The sequence below is a fragment of the Hesperophylax consimilis genome, chromosome 17 (assembly GCF_061612785.1).
Source record: "Hesperophylax consimilis isolate HC1 chromosome 17, BYU_Hcon_1.0, whole genome shotgun sequence".
Classification (NCBI taxonomy): domain Eukaryota; kingdom Metazoa; phylum Arthropoda; class Insecta; order Trichoptera; family Limnephilidae; genus Hesperophylax; species Hesperophylax consimilis.
This window is the reverse complement of record NC_142852.1, coordinates 7,247,642-7,266,766: the sequence shown is the minus strand read 5'-3', so window position 1 is coordinate 7,266,766 and position 19,125 is coordinate 7,247,642. Positions and strand designations below refer to the sequence as shown.

General features: G+C 33.6%; 1 protein-coding gene and 2 long non-coding RNA genes across 3 annotated transcripts in view; 2 read left to right on the top strand and 1 right to left on the bottom strand.

Annotated features, from left to right (window-relative positions):
• LOC149415880 (uncharacterized) overlaps positions 1–19,125 on the top strand; it is a 134,100-nt gene that overhangs the window by 82,601 nt on the left and 32,374 nt on the right. The window lies entirely within an intron of this gene.
• On the top strand, positions 15,974–17,755 carry LOC149415882 (uncharacterized). The gene is made up of 2 exons (XR_016303590.1): positions 15,974–16,190; positions 16,615–17,755. It is a non-coding gene; the product is annotated as an uncharacterized LOC149415882 (long non-coding RNA).
• Positions 16,187–18,648, bottom strand: LOC149415881 (uncharacterized). Its single transcript, XR_016303591.1, has 3 exons — positions 18,291–18,648; positions 17,981–18,194; positions 16,187–16,557 (listed from the first exon to the last, which is right to left on the bottom strand). It is a non-coding gene; the product is annotated as an uncharacterized LOC149415881 (long non-coding RNA).

The following is a 19,125-nucleotide window of genomic DNA, read 5'->3' as shown; positions in this document are numbered from 1 at the left end:
GAATGGAAGTAATCCAGAACAGAGGCATGAGGTCAATACTGTGTTGTAGCAGGTACACCAGAATAAAAACCATGCAACTTCAACTCATTCTTGTGTGTGGGAACGATTAGTTTATAATACCTTAGTGTTTATTTATAAGTTAACAAAATAAAATGTTACCTGACTATATGTAAAAGAATGTTAGAATTAATAGTACAGTTCATTTATATCCTAAGAGAAACTGCAACGATTTTAGGCTTCGTAAAACACATTTATCCGGAACACGAAACAATATTTATTATAAAGGTTTTAAAATGTTTAATGAACTCCCGGTAATTGTTAAGGAAGCTAAAAGTCTTGTAGTTTTTTGTGGATTATGTATCAATGTTGTGAAGTCCAAATTTTAGTATGTAAGTAGTAAATAATATTTTAGTAGTCATAGTAAATAATATATTAGGTAAAAGATGTAAAATTTTATAACTAAATAAAATATACATTAATAAAAATAAAATCTTTTTATATTGAATTTACAGTTACATTTTTAACATTATATGTATAAAACAAAAAAATACAGAAATATAGCAAAAGTAAAATTATGAAAAACATAAATATGAAATTTTAAAAGTCTTTAGAATAATATATCATTGTATGCGAATATTTTCAGTAAGCAAAGTCTTCAATAAGTTCACCAATTGTTTGTTTTGGGCACAGTTTTTAATTTCAGCAGGAAATAACAACTGGGAATCATATAATTTAACGTTCTTTATTTATAAATATTCGGGCCAACAGATCTTCAACCTGTTGGCTGTGGGAAATCCGGAACCTTGAACACAAATCACAATAAAATATGTTTACAAAATTAAAAAACATTGTTTCTAAAATAAAATTTATTGCAAGCTATTTGGAAACTGACCTTTATACAGTTTCTGTATACATAAGGCTTAAAATCTCTTTCAAAACTAAGGGCAAACACATAACTATCCTATTATTTGCTAACCCTAAACGAGGCAAGGATATCAAAAATGAAAAATTCTGGAAAATTATCAAAACAATAACCAACAAAAGCACAAAACAAAAATTTCCAAAAGAAGTTACTCATCAAGGAATCAATACTGACACAGAAAAAAACCCAAAACTTTGTGGTGATATCTTTAACGATTATTTTGTTAATGTCGGCGCTAATCTTGCTAGTAATATTATCCTAGACAAAAAACAAACTCAACAACCAGAGCTAAACCCAACTTTTGAAGAAGGTTTCCACACATAGGCTTCAGTAACTGATAAAGAAGTTGAAAACGCTATAATAAGTCTACGAGGATCAGCGAGCCCTGGCTACGACAACATAACTTTTTTTTTTTATCTTTTTCACAATGTCATTCAATGTATTGAAATATTTTATGTATCAAAAAAAAGTAAAAAATAATTCATGTAACAAATAAGTCTGTCTCGACTCAGGTTTATCCTAGTGAGACAGACATCGAAAAAAAACCTGTAAAAAAAAACTTTATATTGATAATAAAAAAATAAAAATAAACTGTAAAAACATTAAAAACTGTACGTGAGATAATCAGCAAACCAATTGCTCATATAATAAATGTTAGTCTGAAGAAGGGCATATTCCCGAACAACTATAAGAAGACTATTGTGACCCCTGTTTTTAAAACTGGTGACGAAAAAAACACTTCTAACTACCGTCCCATAGCACTCACATCAAATATAGATAAAATCTATGAAAAAATTGTTAAAAAACAACTCAACAACTACATAAAAGATAAGAAGATAATGAGCCCCAACCAGTTCTGATTTAGGGACAATCTCAGTACACAGGATGCGATTGCTAAATTGACATCAACAATAATGAAAAAATTAGATAATGGAGAAAAGTGTCTTGGAATCTTCATTGATCTCCGCAAAGCATTTGATAGCATATCACACTCAAAACTCACTGAGAAACTAAAACAAATTAGATTGGACGGAATAGTACTATCATGGTTCCAAAGTTACCTAAAAGAGAGATTCCAATATGTCAAAATCAATAATACCCTTAGTGAACCCAAAACCTCATCTTTTGGCATACCGCAAGGAACTGTCATCGGTCCAATCCTTTTTATTATATATGTAAATGAATTGTTCACTCTTCCCATTGTTGGAGATATCATATCTTACGCAGACGACACTGTAGTTATCACAAAAGGAAAATCATGGGAGGAAACAATGAGTATAGCCAATATCAATAAATACACATTCAAAACATGGTTCGACCTAAATTGTCTCTCACTAAATACCGAGAAAACATATTTCATCCCATTCTCTTTGCAGGATAAATTTTTTGAAAACAATATAACCATTAAAATCCATTCATCACAATGTGAAAATAAAAAAGAATGCGGTTATGTAAATTGTTTACCAATAACATGCAAAAATAGTATAAAGTATCTGGGTATCATAGTAGATGGACACTTAAAATGGAACGAACAAGTCCAAAATACGGCAACCAGATTAAGAAAACTTATTTACTTATTCATTAGATTGAGAAACATCCTTTCATATAATATGATTAAAATTATATATTTTTCTCTTGCCCAATCCATATTACAATATGGTATAATCGGTTGGGGAGGGACTTTCAAAACTAACCTTTCACCGGTAGAAAAGGTTCAGAGGTTAATTTTAAAAGTCATCCTAAGAAAACCATCGATATTTCCAACCACGGAACTGTTTGACTCGTTTAGGGTTCTTAGCTTAAACAAAAATTTTAAAAAGAATGCACTGTTACAAATTCATAAAGACCATTTCAATTCAACAATTTCTACAAAAATAAGTAACCGATCTAGATCACGTGGTAACTTAGAAATTCATAAATGTAAAACTAGTGCTGGTCAACACCATTATACTTATCAAGGTATAAAATTGTTTAATGCCCTTCCGGATAAAATTAAAACTGAAAAAAATTACAAAACTTTCAAATCACAAATCAAACAACTTTTAGATAAACCCAACGGTAATCACAAGTTTTAATTTCATTGGATACATTTTTCAAATAATTGTTTATATGAACTCATTTGTAATTTTTATTGATTAAATTTTCCAAAATTCACGTTATGAATTTAGGAAAATTGATTAATGATTAATAAAAAAAAATATATATAAACAAAATTTTATATTTAAAAAAAATACATATCCTCTAAAGTTATATTATCCGCTTCCTAATAGGTATGTGCTAATATGCGTTTATTGTTGTTGTTTTTTTTTTTTTGATTCATATCAAAGCTCTCGAAATTCAATTACACTAATTAAACTTGGTTGATACTATCACTAATTACAGACAAACACAACATTGATGAACACAAAACTATAAGTAAAGAATAATGTACATGTATGCACCTACATGCATACATGTATACACAAATGTTGTTGCATTTTATTAAGTACCCATTTCATACAAGATTGCCAGCTCGGTCTTTGAACAATTTACTACCAGTGCTGTACCTACCTACTATTATTTCGTACCTAATAAGTACATTATTATTTTTATATCTTATTTTTTCTAAGTTTAATAACTATTATATTTTTTATTTTTTAGTTTGTAATTAAATTTCTTATTTTCTTAATTATATAGTGTTATCAAATTTATCATCTAGTTTTATAGCTATTTTTTTAATTTTCAGCTACATCAACTAGTGAAATTTTACAACCTATAAACCATAATGACTCACAACACTCCTCAACTCAAACACGAGAAATAATTTCTCAATTGAGTTGGGCAATTTTTTGTTAAAAATTTCTAATTTTTTCGCAATCAGCCTCAAAATATCTACATTTGTAAATTATTGTAATGTGTTTGTATATTCAATAAAAAATAATTTAATAGTTAGACCGTGTTATAAGGATTGTGGGTCTAAAAGAGGTCTTGAAAAAAATAGCATTAAGATATGTTTTTAAATATTCAGTAATATCAGAATTGAAATGTTAACTACGGTAAACAACGCTAAATGCGTTTGGTAAAGTCAGATTTTAATGAAAAATTGTAGCCAATAAGTAGTTATCTGAATTTACTACTAATAATTTCAAAAACAAGAACATTTCAACTTTTTTTTTAATGAAAGAGTTTCCGTATTTTTCGAATAAAAAATATATTATATTGGCATTGGAGCCTTTACAAACCCCACTTAAAAAAAAAAAAAAATTAAGGTTAAAATTTGTCGGTTCTGTTTTGTACAGAGAAAAATAATTACATTTTGATATATCTGATAGGAAAATCGTCAAATCAGTCAAATCAATAAAACTTTTTTCTGTCTGCCTAGGTAGTACGTTCTCGAGCGGTTGAAGTACCTAGCACATGTGTTAACTAAATAATTCTAGTAGGTACAAGGTGCGATCTCCACAGGGTAAACAGAAAAGAAAATATTCTAGAACGCACTAGTAGCTGCTGCTACAGTTCTACTGTTTTGAGAGTGAATTTAGAAGTGTAAAAATATTATTTGAAGAAATAATTAAATACATTACTGTACACATAATCATATATATATTTTGATATTCGTGTTAGTAGTATGACATAATAATTTTTTTATCCATAAATTTAAGTTTAAAAAAAATCAAATCTTTTACAATGTGTAATGTATGGTGTATTGAAGCAGGTGAAGGTCGTACTCAATAATGATACTTGATCTATGTACTGATATTTATTAGGGAGCTGCTTGCAACAAAACAGGACAATCCTTGTATGCATCGCTTTATATAGCTCTCGCAAGCATGCTATCTCGCTCGCACTTACACACATTCATACAGACATAACACAAAGCGATTCAGAACAATTTCAAAGAAATTGCAAGGTTATATATATTTTGACCATAATAAAATTATACTAATTTTATTTAATGGAAACTCTCTGGTGAAACATATAATATCTTTTACTAAAATTTATTCTGTAAATAGTTTTCGTGAAAGTGAATGTTAACGCAAGGAACAGGAAAAGTGTCCAGGCAAAGAGTCTTTTCGAGAAAACGCATATGAAAAAAACTGCGAGTGCGCACGCGTTTTTTAAAATCTCTCTTCAGCCAGAAAACGAAGAAGTTTTTTCTCAGCTGTCAGTTAGTTTTTTTTCTTCAAGGTACACTGTTGATAACTTGCATAGTTGCACTCGGAACAAGAAAAGGGGGTTTTTCTCCGCTCTGATTCGGCATACGTTCGAACAAATGTCCTATATGGGGGGTAAGGTGGCCTCTCCTAGAAACTGAATATGTGCACTTGGAAAATGAAAAAGGTTTTTCGCCACTGTGGGTCAACATGTGGTTTTTTAGATATGCGTTTTGAGAATATCCATAGATGAACAAGGAACAAGAAAAGTTTTTTTCGTAGTGAGTCAACATGCGCTTCAGATTGCCTTTAAAATAATATTAATATGTGCACTTGGAACATAAGACAGGTTTTCCGCCACTATAAGTCAGCACGTGGGTCTTTAGATGGGCGTTTTGATAAAATGAAATGTTTAAACGGAACATGAAAAATGGTTTTCCCCACCGTGAGTAAGCATGTTACACTTCAGATAACATGTATAGTTGCACAAGGAACATTAAAGAGGTTTTCCTACGAAGTGAGAGAGCATATGGCTCTTCAGTTGGCCCTTTTGATAACAAGCATAGTTGCACAAAAAACATGAAAAAGGTTTTTCTCCACAGCGAGTCAGCAAGTGTCTCTTCAGGATACCCTGTTGATAACTTGCATAGTTGCATTCCGACCATCACAGAGGTTTTTCTCCACTGTGAGTCAACGTGTGCCTCTTCAGCTGACACTTTCGACAACACGCATATTTGCACACGGAACATGAAAAAGGTTTTTCTCCACTGTGAGTCAGCATGTGGCTCTTTAAATTACTCTTATGATAACATGCATAGTTGCACACAGAACATGAAAAAGGTTTTTCTCCACTGTGAATCCGAATGTGTCTGTTAAGGTGGCTTTTTTGGTTCGATGCATAGTTGCACACGGAACATGAAAAAGGTTTTTCTCCACTGTGAATCAACATGTGTCCGTTTAGGTTGCTTTTTGAATAAAATGCATAGTTGCACAAGGAACATGAAAAAGGTTTTTCTCCACTGTGAGTCAGCATGTGGCTCTTCAGTTGACCCTTCTGATTACACGTATAGTTTCAAGCGGAACATGAAAAAGGTTTTTTGCCACTGTGAGTCAGCATGTGGTTCTTTAGACAATACTTTCTATAACATGCATAAATGCACAAGGAACATGAAAAAGGTTTTTCTCCGCTGTGAGTCAGCATGTGGCTCTTCAGTTGACCCCTCTGATAACACGCAAAGTTGCACTCCGAACATGAAAGAGGTTTTTCTCCACTGTGAGTCTGCATGTGCCTATTCAGCTGACCCTTATGACAACACGCATAGCTGCACACGGAACATGAAAAAGGTTTTTCTCCACTGTGAGTCAGCATGTGGCTCTTCAGATGATGCTTTCGATAACCTGCATAGTTGCACAGGGAACATGAAAAATGTTTTTTTCCACTGTGAGTCAGCTTGTGGCTCTTCAGTTGACCCTTCTGATAACACGCATAGTTGCAAGCGGAACATGAAAAAAGTTTTTCTCCACTGTGAGTCAGCATGTGGCTCTTCAGTTGATCCTTTTGATAACATGCATAATTGCAAATGGAACATGAAAAAGGTTTTTCTCCACTGTGAGTCAGTATGTGTCTCTTTAAATTTCGCTTTTGAGCATATGAATAGTTGCACTTGGAACAAGAAAAAGGATTTTCTGTTACATGGGTGCGTACGTTCATAGCAAAATTTGACTTAGGAGAGAAGGAGTCGTTGCGAACGGGAGGAATGTATCCTTTTTCCACAAAATGCGTCTGAAGATCTGTCGACAAATTTGATAAATAACATGGATGAAAATGACTCGGTTAAACTTATTACCTAAACTTAGAGTAAATAAGCGAAGTAAGTTCCTAGAAACGTTAAAAAAAATAGGAGTGGCCGAATCGTTCAAGTTTACAATGAAAATTGGTTTTACCTGCTGCCTTGGTAATTCTCCCAAAGCGTTCTAAGCATTCCTCTTTAACATCCGGCAGATCTATGTCAATTTTCATATAAGTAAGCCCCGTTTCAACTTGTCGGGGTCCGAGATCCGCGTTTATGGTAACTGTCTCCACATTTATGCTTCCTGGAATAAAAAAGGACAATTAATAGAATATATCTTTGCATGGCCAGCCCCGATCCAAACGGCGCTTGGCGCGAGTTTATTTTGGCTGCCCTAACAGTCTAAATTAGCACACGCGAAGGCAGGATATCACTGTAATCGGTAAAATGATGATTTGTGTTTTTTTGTAACGCTAAAAAAATAATATAAAGGGCCATGTGTTAGGTAAAATATTAGACGCCTGGATCAAACTGCTCCAATTGTACCCACATGGGGGCAGCCATGTATCTTCGTACCATTGATATTAAACGAAACATTTTTTTTAATTGAAAAAAAATAAACTAATTTTTCACGAATAAAGATACCATTGATCAACAATGTAGAAATGGGAATTTGGATGGAAGTTTTAAAGGCCAATATCAGATAAAAATGACCTCAGACGTCCGCTTGAGGGAACTTCTTCAAGAAATAAAAACCTTGCTCTAGAGCACCGTAAGTAGAGAGTTTTAAGTCAATGAGATAGTGTTTTCTCAATCAATATTTATGAATTTGTAGCGATCGATACTGCTAGAGTATTCGAGAAAGCCGACCGGCTTAAAACGCATGGGATGAGAATGTACGAGACTTTTTATGCAACAAATTTCATCGCGTAATAGGTTCCAACTACCTGTCTAAGAGCTACCTATTCGCGACGTCCAAGCGAGCTACCTACGACAATAATTTGCGAGTTGGACTATGTATATTTCGCGCATTCTCTAGAAGGTTCTAGCCTATTGCCTAGGCATAATTCCAGCGCCATCGAAACTACCAGAAGAATCTCGCTGAAGCGAGTGACCCGTAGTTTACCAGCGGTCTCGTGTATTTAGTACCGCCGCCGGCTGGGCTATATAAGTAGGCCCAACGCAGCGAGTAGTTAGTCATTTTTACCTAGTTCCCGAAATTAAGGTTCTATATTTTACACTATGCAATACAACTAACTGGCTGTTTGAGAACTATCAGCATATTGCAAGCATTCCTTCTTTACAGCTGGGAGGTCGAAATCTAAATTCGAAAATGGAATTTCACCTCCACCTTCTTCCTGGAGCCCTGGTTCCGTCTTGATGGATATAGTATCTGGCTTCAGTAGATCCATGGTCTGCTTTGGTAGAGTTTGGTATTTTGTTTAACCCCAAACAAATATATCTGAAACAGATAAAAGTTGTAACGGAATTCTAATATAAATCAGTTTTTAAAATTTGGCTTCTTAAGTCTTAGCAAAAGTACACATTAAAAAACCTTGAAGTTTTGACAATGGTTGAGAAAGACGTCGTTTTATTTTGGTAAATCTTTTATTTATTAACTGTTATGTCTACCGCCATTCCGTTGTAATCCATCTGTAATAAAACATCTGTAATACGTATATTTGTTGTAATTTTAAAAAAATGCATTTGTTATTATAATCTAATATAGGGTTGCCATCCGTCCGGGTTTCCCCGGATTTGTCCTAGTTTAGAAGGCGTCCGGGGAGCGTCCGGGCGGGGTTTCATTTGTAGTCCGGGTTTGTCAATGGTTCGCCAACGTGGAGAGAATATTCTCATTGATTTCACAACAATGGACAAAAGAAAGAAATTTACTAAACTTAGAAACAATCTCGTCAGTAATTAAAATTAAATTCAATTTCCAAGAATACAGCTGCATTGATTTTTACAAATTCCTTTTAAAAAAGGAAGATATTCTAAAAGCTCTCGGAAAGATAAATACAAAAAGACAAGAGGCTGAGGAAAAATCTTTAATAGCTAGATAATCAAATAATGTACTTACAAGTGCTATAATTTCTATTCATTTTTGTAGTTAAAGTAATGATTGTTTTTATTCCGTAAAAGAAATGTAGAATTTTAATTTTATTTTTTTATTATTTCATAGATTTCTTGAAATTACAATTGTTATGTTTTTTTACAACCATACTAGGCTAATGCCCGTGTTAAGGTAATATGGCTGTTGATTAAAATTTAAGGTGATATAAATGAGAATAGTTTTGGATATTATATGTTTTAAAAATTAATAATGTAACTTACATTCCAGTAAGTCTAAACTTTAAAAAGGGTCAGTTTTTTACTTTAAGATTTAAGAAGACTGAATTTAGTTCATATTATGTTAAGAGGTATTTTGTTGTGTAAATGGCTGCTGATACAAATTTAAAGAAGATAATTATTATTCATTTAAAAGAGTTACCTCAAAAATTGTAAGACTGAATACTAAAATGGTTTCAGTATTTTTATGATTTTTGTTTAAAAATTTAATTGAATTTTGTTAAGTTTAATATTTTAATAAGGCTTAGTTTTCATAACAGTATATTAATAATTTTTGTTTTATTTTAAGAATGAAAAAAATCTAACTGATTATGAAAACAATGTGTAACAAACTGTAATAAGATTCTGTTTTGTTAGGTACATTTAAAATGATGATAAAAGATGACAAAATTCAATTTTAAGGTCTGAAAATAAATAAAAAGGTGATTTATGACATTTTAAACTGTTTTTATTACACTGATTGTGTTTAAAAAAATCTGTTGACATGTCCGGGTTATGGGCTCTAAAATCCGGGGTTTTCACGCCTCTTGTCCTGGTTGCCAAATTTTAGAGATGGCAACCCTAATCTAATAATATGTAGATGTCAAATTGACAGTTTAAACATTCTGCTGTGACAAAACGCCCAATGATTCCCTAACTAAACTGGAAGAACAGCCGCTACCAAAATTAATACAATGAATTAAAGTATTATTACTTACCAATAACAATCACATGCATGGGATAATAAGTTTAACAGGGCGGGATAAACAAAGTTTAGAAACAGGAAGAAAGACTGTCGGAGAAGAAACCACATGTCAAAAAATATATAGGTTATGCATAGACAAGAATGAAGTCATAGACAATTAATATAATTTTCATGAACCTGGCCTTTTAAGAACATTACAACTTCTTTCGACTTGCGTCTTGTAAATATTATAGCGCTAGCATATCTTCAATCTATTAACAGTGAGAAATCCGTGACCCTAAAACAAAACACAACAAGAAAAACGAAATCAAATCGTTTCTAATCGAATAGGTATTTAGGTCAAGCAATTCTGATTTTGTCCATTGTACATTTCTTTTACACATATGGGTCAAAATTCCTTTAAAATTCATCAAAACACTCAATTGAGTCAAGTTAGATAAGGGGTTTCCATAGAAGTTTTCTGTGAAAAGTAATTCCCCACAAAAATTTCCGATATTTGCTTCCCCACAGTAATTTTTCAAATCCATGTAGGGGCAGTTATTTAGAAAAAAAAAATTCTGAAGGAAGTAATTTACGCCAATATTTATTCGACTCCATGGGGGGGTTGTAAATAGCTCATAAGTATTTAATTCTTGGTCCCAGTATAAACAACTTTTGAGTTTTTTGGAACAAGGTATTATGTTGATTTGTCCAAAGTACAAAGTACCACATGAAAATGCCCGGTTCTTTTACTGGCTACGATAAAAACTCCTCTCCTAGTAGTAGTTCAATATATGTTAATCATTTTCCAAGAAAAAAAATGAATGAATAAAATTATATTTTAATCAAAACATAAAAGAATCGTGACTTCCTTTTTAGCAGGACAAAGAAATTCTATTTTCCGATAAAGAATTCATGACTTATCTTGAATTTAATTTCTTAATATAAATGTATAAATGTAATTCTAAGTAAACGAAATAAAAAATTTTGTGTTCTTCAATTTTCTGTTAAAAGTAAAGAAATTACATAATTCGATTACGTCGTAAAAAGCACGTCTTCATATTTCATATTTGATAATCTAAATGACGGGTTGCTTAGAAGAATTTTTAGTATTCTACAAATTTCAAAATTAATTTTCATGTTCTATGAAAGATTTTTTTCAAGTTCTGTTATTATTTCAGTTCTGTCAAGATACTAAACTATTAATATATACTTACAGAATTTGAATAGGACTTTCACAGAACCCGAACATGAACGCTGAAAATGATTTCTCAATAACAACCCTTTCCGATGAATGATAAATCAAATCCTTTATTTAAAGAGTTTCAAATTTCAAGTCATCGTAGATTATTTAAAAAAAAAAAAAAAAAAATTATTTTTTTAGACAGATTGATTGTTCATCTTGGAGCAAGATTTTACATTACTTGCGCTGTCCTGAAAAAATAAGCACTAAAGAAAGATACTTTAAGCTCGTTTTTGCAGGACAGCACTTTGTTTTAACCCTAAAAAGATAATCATATTGTGTAGTACGGAAAAGAAACTCATGCGTAAAATTGACGCATATGTTTTATGCAGCTGCAGGTCGAGGTTTATTTATTTATTTCAATAAATTTTATGTGATTATTTATTAACACATATTTAAGAATATTTATATTAAATATAGTTTACTTATACTCCTTTATTTATTAAAAAAGAAAAAAAAAACTTTATACTTCTATAAATCAACGAAATTTTTGAACACTTACTCATTCATACGAAACTTATTTTTTACTACAATAATCAGCCTTTTTAGTACAAAAGCAACAATTAGCATGATATCTTATTTATATTAGAAACATATTATGTATATGGTTATATAAAAATCAGTTACAAACAGCTTTGGCACATATCATCAAAGTAACGTAATAGATAATCATGCGTAATTTTGACTCACGCGTTCGTTATATTTCAAAACAGGTGACACTTACCTTATCGACACTTACGGCCGTTGTGGCCTACAATTTCGATGGATTATCAAAGGAATTCTGAGCCTGAGCCAGGCGCTGCTCAGTTAAGTGATCGTAGTGATTTGCTCCATTTCGCCTGAGGCTAACATTTTGATCATAACACCTCGTGTGTAGCACTGTTTATTTACATAGACAAAAAAATGACGTCAAATTAGAAACTTTACATTTCAAATTAATACCGAAGCATTAATTAATTGTATTTATTATTTATACAGATAATTTACTTTAAATAGTGTAATACATAAACCGACATTTCATATTTTTAAAACAAACGTATTTAATATGTAAAAAATAAGGTGTTAATTGACTTAACTTTTTTGTTTACGTCAAGTTTGACGTTTTATGCAGTTGAAACTTTAGATTCAAAATCATAAATATACAAAATGGACAAAGCAAAACGCTCAAAAAATTTCACCCCAAATGAGAAAATGCGACTTGTCGATTTAGTTACCTCGTCGCGGGTCATTTTGTCTAGGTCTACAGGCGGCCCAAATTACGCCACACTTTTGAAATCTAAAGAAACTGCTTGGAACGAAGTGGTTCTCGGTTTTAATAGCAGCAACTCAATTAACCGGTAAGTTACATACTGATTATCTCATATAATAATGTGTTCTTCAAATGCCATTGAAGCTCGATTAAGAAATATGGTTTGGGCACGTAGAATGAACGAACTAAGGAGTGTAAGGAGAGTATATTATTACGCGAATTTGGATGGTGGAAGAAGTCGGGGACGCCCGAGGAAGACACGGCAAGATAAAAAAAAACTGATATTTGAGTAGGGCTATGTTAATAGTCCGAATAACAGAAGAGTATGTATGATATATGGTGTGATTGTGGGCGAGGCAAGTGGTTTGACAGACTGTCCTCTCTGCGTAACCTTTCTAGGAAGGGTGCAATGTTTGGTTAATTAGAATTTGTATACATCCCAATTGATTTCTCGTAATATTTTATATATGATTGCAGACCCCTAGCAGCTCTAAAAAAGGCGTGGGACAACTTGAAACGAGATGCCCGAACACAGAGGGCAAGTGTTCGTTGCCAAATATTTGGAATTGGTGGAGGGCCCAGTCAAGACATAGAAGATCCAGTGCTGCTGAAGGTTGAGGCAGCAATTGGATTAAGTTCCTCCGGGATGGTAAATTCGTAAGTTAAAATATCTTGTTTTTAATTAAATTGGTATTTGGTGATGACTGAACATGTCCACTGAGTCAGCATTAGTACCCGGAGCAATTAGGAATACATTATGTTTACGGTATATGGCAGTAGACCCAGAATTGGCGCACTCAAATAAACCCTCACTTTTAGTACTACCATTACGTAGTGGAATCCAAAAGCTTGTCAATGCATTGTCATTGTAGTTCAACAATAGCTGGAAAGCGCACATTACTTATGACTTGTTCATGTTTTCAGTTGGTTGTTGGTCATTCACTGACCCATAAGGGTTGGGAAATGGAAGGTTAGGTACATTTATAAATTAAACAATCTCTTCTTGCTATACAAATGTCTCATATATTGCAATAAATGAATCCACGCTACTAGAAAAAGCTTTATTCTCTTTGTGGATGGATTTGGCAGTTAATTTACTGATTTTAAATCTATTTTTGCTGTCATGTCTCTCTAAACTATCGACCAATGAAAATACATGCAGTTTTGTTAGGTTTTGATGAGCAAATATTAAATATTCAGTACTCGACGTAAAATGTCTTACGAGGTTGAATTTTCAGGAAATTAAAAAAAAAAAACAAAGAAAAAACTGTTTTGTTAATGAAGGTTTTTTTGAATCTAAACTCTTAACTGTAACCTTTGATAAAACTACAGAAAAAAACATCATCCACATAAAGATTCAGCATTAAAAAACTAGGCAGAAAGTTACAAGTTTTACATAAATAATAGAATAGTTTACAGTTTATAGGAACATAGTATGGAATGTGTTAGTATGGAATGTTATAGGAACATAGTATGGAAGCAACACCAATAAACCGGAGTGACCAATCACAGGCATCCGGAACGTTGGTGTTGGCAGCTCTCTATGCCGTGAAGGAGCGCATTTAGTGGAGTATCCTTGTTCATCAGAGCGTTTGGAGTGGGAGTCGTAACCCTCGGCAACAGAGACTCGAAGATGTGGGCAACATGAAAGCAAACCAAAGAAAGATTAAAAGCTCGATTAAGAAATATGGTTTGGGCACGTAGAATGAACGAACTAAGGAGTGTAAGGAGAGTATATTATTACGCGAATTTGGATGGTGGAAGAAGTCGGGGACGCCCGAGGAAGACACGGCAAGATAAAAAAAAAACTGATATTTGAGTAGGGCTATGTTAATAGTCCGAATAACAGAAGAGTATGTATGATATATGGTGTGATTGTGGGCGAGGCAAGTGGTTTGACAGACTGTCCTCTCTGCGTAACCTTTCTAGGAAGGGTGCAATGTTTGGTTAATTAGAATTTGTATACATCCCAATTGATTTCTCGTAATATTTTATATATGATTGCAGACCCCTAGCAGCTCTAAAAAAGGCGTGGGACAACTTGAAACGAGATGCCCGAACACAGAGGGCAAGTGTTCGTTGCCAAATATTTGGAATTGGTGGAGGGCCCAGTCAAGACATAGAAGATCCAGTGCTGCTGAAGGTTGAGGCAGCAATTGGATTAAGTTCCTCCGGGATGGTAAATTCGTAAGTTAAAATATCTTGTTTTTAATTAAATTGGTATTTGGTGATGACTGAACATGTCCACTGAGTCAGCATTAGTACCCGGAGCAATTAGGAATACATTATGTTTACGGTATATGGCAGTAGACCCAGAATTGGCGCACTCAAATAAACCCTCACTTTTAGTACTACCATTACGTAGTGGAATCCAAAAGCTTGTCAATGCATTGTCATTGTAGTTCAACAATAGCTGGAAAGCGCACATTACTTATGACTTGTTCATGTTTTCAGTTGGTTGTTGGTCATTCACTGACCCATAAGGGTTGGGAAATGGAAGGTTAGGTACATTTATAAATTAAACAATCTCTTCTTGCTATACAAATGTCTCATATATTGCAATAAATGAATCCACGCTACTAGAAAAAGCTTTATTCTCTTTGTGGATGGATTTGGCAGTTAATTTACTGATTTTAAATCTATTTTTGCTGTCATGTCTCTCTAAACTATCGACCAATGAAAATACATGCAGTTTTGTTAGGTTTTGATGAGCAAATATTAAATATTCAGTACTCGACGTAAAATGTCTTACGAGGTTGAATTTTCAGGAAATTAAAAAAAAAATACAAAGAAAAAACTGTTTTGTTAATGAAGGTTTTTTTGAATCTAAACTCTTAACTGTAACCTTTGATAAAACTACAGAAAAAAACATCATCCACATAAAGATTCAGCATTAAAAAACTAGGCAGAAAGTTACAAGTTTTACATAAATAATAGAATAGTTTACAGTTTATAGGAACATAGTATGTATAATTGATCATAACAGTAAGTAGCAACACCAATAAACCGGAGTGACCAATCACAGGCATCCGGAACGTTGGTGTTGGCAGCTCTCTATGCCGTGAAGGAGCGCATCTAGTGGAGTATCCTTGTTCATCAGAGCGTTTGGAGTGGGAGTCGTAACCCTCGGCAACAGAGACTCGAAGATGTGGGCAACATGAAAGCAAACCAAAGAAAGATTAAAAAGTACACATAAAAGGCATTATTATTTATATTGGTCTGCGAAGCTAATGAACGATGACCAATAAACAAGAATCATAAATCATAAAGAAAATAGTTCCCACAGTGCAAAACTAGCAATTAACAGAATATAGAGAGAATTTAATATAATTTAACGTGACATACATATTTGTATTCTATTTTGAGACCCAGACTGAAAACTTTCAAATGCAAAAGGTCCAGTCTAATGTATAAAAACAGTTTATTATAAACAAGTTCTGCTTTGTAATTATTATTATGCGTTACAGCTGTTTCGCCCTCTGAAGGCATTATCAAACTGTTTTTATACATTAGATAACAAATTATTGAATATATAAAATAAATAAAAATTGAAATGGAGTTCTACAAAATTAACTAATAACAATAAACAGGTCCAGTCTCTTTTGCAATGCGACCTCCTGAGTATGCAGACTGCCCACTTGAAAGTCCAACTGGAAATGCTCGATGCGGCGAGGGTCTCAAAAGAAGCCCAATCGGATATACAACTGCAAATCCTTAGTGATGCCAGGAAGCAGAAGGTCGCAGAGGCAGCCCGAGCAGAAATCCGATGGGAAATCCAACTGGATATATTGAAGTTGGAGAGGAGAGCTCAGGAGGCAATTACAAAGAAATTAGAAAGTGGTAATTGTTAATATTATAATGCTTGTACATACATATTATTTGCAATAACGTCTCTATTTAAATGGGCGATGTTGTTCCCTGCATTGTTCCTGAATGCCACATTGTTGGGTTCATCACCAACACCGTGGATCCAATCTTGTGGATATTCCTCCCCACGATTGATGCATATGTTGTGAAGAACTCCACATGCAACTATAACTGCCATCGTGGTGTCGATGTTTAGTCGTAGGCCATTGGATAAGACCGGAAATCGTCTTTTCCACAATCCATATTGTCTTTCTACCACGTTCCTTGTTTTTATATGTTTTGTGTTGTAGTTGTTCTGGTTGGGTGTTTCCGGATTTCGATATGGTGTCAGCAGATATGTCTAAAATATGAAATAAAACATACATTTGTAATAATGTTATACTGTTTTCTTTTGCAGAATGTCCTTAAAATCAAGTAAATCCACGTTCGGCTGGAGCACTCGAGAATGGTGCACGCGCTAAGTATTCCCGCACTAAAGGATTTTTTTCTTGTTTTTTTTATTATTTCCTATATTTTCATAATGTGCGTATATATGTATGTCACAATTTTCTTAAGTTATTTTCAGTTGTTTCCAATATTCTCATAATGTGCATATATATGTATGTCACAGTAAACAATATTAAATTCTCCCTATATTCTGTTAATTGCTAGTTTTGCTCTGTGGGAACTATTTTCTTTATGATTTATGATTCTTGTTTATTGGTCATCGTTCATTAGCTTCGCAGACCAATATCAATAATAATGCCTTTTATGTGTACTTTTTAATCTTTCTTTGGTTTGCTTTCATGTTGCCCACATCTTCGAGTCTCTGTTGCCGAGGGTTACGACTCCCACTCCAAACGCTCTGATGAACAAGGATACTCCACTAAATGCGCTCCTTCACGGCATAGAGAGCTGCCAACACCAACGTTCCGGATGCCTGTGATTGGTCACTCCGGTTTATTGGTGTTGCTACTTACTGTTATGATCAATTATACATACTATGTTCCTATAAACTGTAAACTATTCTATTATTTATGTAAAACTTGTAACTTTCTGCCTAGTTTTTTAATGCTGAATCTTTATGTGGATGATGTTTTTTCTGTAGTTTTATCAAAGGTTACAGTTAAGAGTTTAGATTAAAAAAACCTTCATTAACAAAACAGTTTTTTCTTTGTTTTTTTTTTTTAATTTCCTGAAAGTTCAACCTCGTAACACATTTTACGTCGAGTGCTGAATATTTAATATTTGCTCATCAAAACCTAACAAAACTGCATGTATTTTCATTGGCCGACAGTTTAGAGAGACATGACAGCAAAAATAGATTTAAAATCAGTAAATTAACTGCCAAATCCATCCACAAAGAGAATAAAGCTTTTTCTAGTAGCGTGGATTCATTTATTGCAATATATGAGACATTTGTATAGCAAGAAGAGATTGTTTAATTTATAAATGTACCTAACCTTCCATTTCCCAACCCTTATGGGTCAGTGAATGACCAACAACCAACTGAAAACATGACAAATGACTCTCCGAATAAGCTAATGGGAGAAGAGTTTGGAACGTTAAGAGACTTAGAGCGAAGCATGTCAGTCCACCATTAATCGAGTTATCTGCATTTATCCCTTCTTTCAATATCTCTACAACCTTGTCAATTCTCATAAACATGCTTCCCAAATACACTCTCATTTACCTATTAAATATAAAGTACCCATTAATCATACACATTCATTTTAAAGTTAAGTTATAAAAAAGGTATTTGAATATTTAAACAATAAATATACTTTGAATGGATATCCACTATCTCCTACGAGTGCTCCATTTGGGTACTGCCCTGTCTCGAACATTGCTCTGGCTCGGCAGCCTTGAAAGAGTCATGTGTAGATCCTGGCCATCTTGCTACAATGTCTCTTATTCTCATTCTGGCATCTGAAATGGTCTGCACGTTAATGGAAAAGTAGCCCTTCCTATTTCTGAACGTTTCAGCTTCTGGTCCACCTTTCGGAGAAATCAGATGGTCAACACAATACTTAATTGGTACCGTACAGAAAAACATGCAGACAAAACTAAAACACATGCTTGTCTGGCACTTACCCACGGATTGAATTTTGACATGAGTGCAATCAATTGCACCTATTACGTTGGGGAATCCGGCTATTTCGTGGAACTCCCTTTTTACTACTTCCACCTCTTCCCCTATTGGTAATTTAATGTGGACAGGCCTTAAACTTGCCAAGGCACGAGAAACATTTTTTACGATTTTGCTGGTCGTAGATGGGGAAATTTTAAAAAAGTCTCCATTTGTTATGTGGAAACTTCCAGTTGCGTAGAAACGCAAAGCAACAAGCAATTGATTGCATGGTAAAACTGGGCAGTTTCTAAAAAAGAAATAAACAAAGCATGATAACATTAGATAAAAGGTTTTCAGACCTGATAAGTGCTAAATATATTCAATGACACTCGAATACCTAAGTCAAAATTTTCCCTTTCGCTTGCGTAAGTCAAGTTATCCTCTATTTGGCTCAAAATGTATAAAAAACACGTTTTTAATATATGTATAAAATTTATATCGCCGTCTTGTCGCCGCCTATATAATCCAATATTATTATCAAGCATATCGGCCCATTCCACCGCATCTACTATATTCAAAATGTTCATAATTCGAATTAAAAAACCGACAAGAGCGTGAACTGATGACAGATGACAGCGATGACAGATCGATTGCTTTCGCGTATTTCGCTCTGTTGTCGGTTTTTGTAAGTAGGTCTTCCTTAAGCGTCTTTAATCCACGAGGTTAGCTTCCTTAAATTTGAGTGGTGTGGCGATCAAATGCTTTGGGCAAAACGGATTTGGGCATTTCAGCAGGGTTGAGTCGAGTATTCGGCTCAGATTAGATTGGCCACAACGGCCGTAAGTAAATTAAATTTTG